This window comes from Lupinus angustifolius, chromosome LG04 (genome assembly GCF_001865875.1).
Source record: "Lupinus angustifolius cultivar Tanjil chromosome LG04, LupAngTanjil_v1.0, whole genome shotgun sequence".
NCBI lineage: Eukaryota > Viridiplantae > Streptophyta > Magnoliopsida > Fabales > Fabaceae > Lupinus > Lupinus angustifolius.
Window position 1 is genome coordinate 17,406,560 of NC_032012.1, and position 3,052 is coordinate 17,409,611.

Here is a 3,052-nt window from a genome sequence, read left to right on the forward strand (position 1 = left end):
GAATAGGCGTCGCGATTACCAATTACCGCTTTTTGCACCGAAACCCTATTCTGGAAAAAGCCCTAGTTAATCGATTAACACTATGTCTTAATCAATTAACTCACAAAAAACAGCAAGTTCCAAAATGGCTTATTGCTCAGCCACTCACCGATAATCAGATACAGATACAAAAAATATACTTGAACATAATTAAACTTAATATGACAATATTACAGTATCCAAAATTATCAGCTACAATTAGGCAATTATCACAACTTGAAATTAAAGAGATTAAGGATAGAAAAAACCCGCAACAAGGAATTTTATCCTGGTTTTTTTACGAGTCCACTTGCAAACTACATCTAGGCCTCCCCTTCTGATCTTGGGAGATTTTCTTCACTAATATTGAAACAAATGTATTTTTACATGGACACTTCCAATACACAAACTTAGATGCTCCTTTCTTGAATCCAAGAACCTAATTTCTCGGTTTGACTCACCTAATCGTCTAAGAAAACCTTTCTTACGATCTAGCCCCATCCAAGAAACGTTCTAAACTCAAGACCTCTAAGCCTTGGTGAAGATCTCTTTGGTGGTATGGCACCAAAAGACGATTTCCCTTATTACAATAATAAAAACAATACAAAAAACAGAGTATTATCAAGCACAATATAGCTCAAAATATCACAATTAAATCTCAACTAAAAACCCTATACAAGACTCACAAGTAAACATGAATATGTATGATTTTGTTATTTTTAAGATTTGTGAGAATTGCATCTAGGTTTACCTAACCTAGACTCAATATCTAAGACACATATCTATGACTCTAAAAATGACTCTTGTAAGACTTAGTCTAGATATAAGATCCTTGAGTCCATGACATGTTGATTTGTTGAGTCATCTTCAAGCTTTCAATGAATCTTTGTCTTCATCAAAACATAGGCAATTTCATAGTGCAACACTTTGACACTTGCACTTTCAATTGTCCCATCGACATACACCTACAACACAATTAAAACTTCACATTGCTTCAACCCCTCATTTCATTATGCACACCCAAAATCCAAAACAACTTACGTTGTAAATTAAGATTCATAACAGTCCATAATGAAGCAAAAGGTAGAATTTGGTTCGTTCAAGCAGTCACATAGGCCTCGGTCAAGTAGGCCTCGGTCACGCATCAGGCCTCGGCCACAATTGGGTAGCTGCATCAACATGGGTTAGCATGGCCCATCTAACTGCACTATGTTGGTACGATGTATTGGCAACACTGATTCATATGGGCCAATACTTACTTCTTTTAGGATATGTTATTAAAAACAACTTAATCAATACTCATCTAAGTAATTAAGGCATGTTTAGTTAGTTAGTTACAAGTTACAACTAAGTTGGCTTGCTTTCCAAGCAAGTAACCCCTTTTTGTATTGTATATAAAGTTGGAGTTTTCTACTCTAAGAATGCAATGCAATATAGGTTCATTTTCTTCACAAAAGTAATATGGTATCAAGAGCTTGAAGATCTTGAAGACACTCTATTACAAAAATCTATCCCACCTTGCATCAAGAAGTGATCAAGAATTCTGCACAACACAAATTCGTTTCTTTTTCAAGACTGAACGCATCAACAAATGGAGAACCTTGAAGCACATCAAGTAACCCAATATGCTTCCAATTACAATGATATACAAAATCCATTTTACCTACATCCAGGAGAAAGCCCTAGGGTGGTTCTTGTAGCACCTCCACTTGATGGAGCCAACTATCACACATGGAGCAGGGCTATGAAGAGAGCCTTGCTATCCAAAAACAAGTATAAGTTCGTCAATGGATCTATCAAACCTCCAAGTGAGATGGACCCTGCATATGATACATGGGATTGTTGCAACATAATGATACTTTCATGGATCACAAGATCAATGACAAAACAGATTGGGCAAAGCACCATCTACATAGACAATGCCCAAGAATTATGGGAAGATTTGAAAGAGAGATTCTGTAAAGACAATTACTTCATAATCTCTAATGTCCTACATGGATTACACTCCATTAGGGAATGTGATAGGAGTATCTATGAATATTTTACTGATATGGAGACTCGTTGGGATGAACTAGAGTCATTAAGAACAATGTCATCCTGTGTATGTGAGGTAAAATGCAAGTGTCAGATGATGAAGATATTCATGAATCACAAAGACATTGAGTATGTCATCTGCTTCCTAAAAGGACTCAATGATGAGTTCAACACTATCAAGGCACATATTCTACTCATGGAGCCCCGACTCCTAATAAATAAAGCCTACTCTTTGCTCTTACAACAAGAAGAACAAGTGGAATCAGGTTAGACAAGTTCAAAGGCACTCTTCAATAGTAGTTATAAAAGACAGCAATTGGACCTTAATGACTCAAGAAACAACAATAGAAAACAAGAGGATCCTCACAAAAGGGTGGATACACACCAGGAAGAAATAAGAGAGCAAGCAGAGGCTACAACAATGCAAGAAGTGATGGACTTAAGATTTGCACTTGCTATGGAAGAGAGAACGATACAATAGATACATGCTATTTTAAGCATGGATTCCGACCTAACTACTAGAGAAATAATCCTAGACAAGAGGGCAGTTCCATCAACACTACAATGTTGAGTGACTTTGTTGATCACAAAGATATAATGGAGATACAACCAGATGACAACACAAGATCAGGAAATTTCAAATTTGGAGTTGAGCAGTATGTACAATTGACATCACTACTTCAAAGAATTGGTGCCACAGCTTCGAAACACAAAGTGAACCAGCTAAGTATCATTCCCTTTGATCTTAATAAGGTAGATACACCTCAAGAAGATGAAGAGCTTACAAGTACTACTACATTAGGGATACTAGACACTGGAGCAACATATCATGTTTTCCCTAATATATCTAGCTTTGATGTATATCATAAGATAAAGCCAATATCTGTGAGCCTTCCAAATGGCTCAATCACTCAAGCTACTTTTGCTGGCACAATTACATTTTCTGATAAACTAGTACAACATTATGTTTTGTTCATAACTGATTTTAAGTTTAATCCAA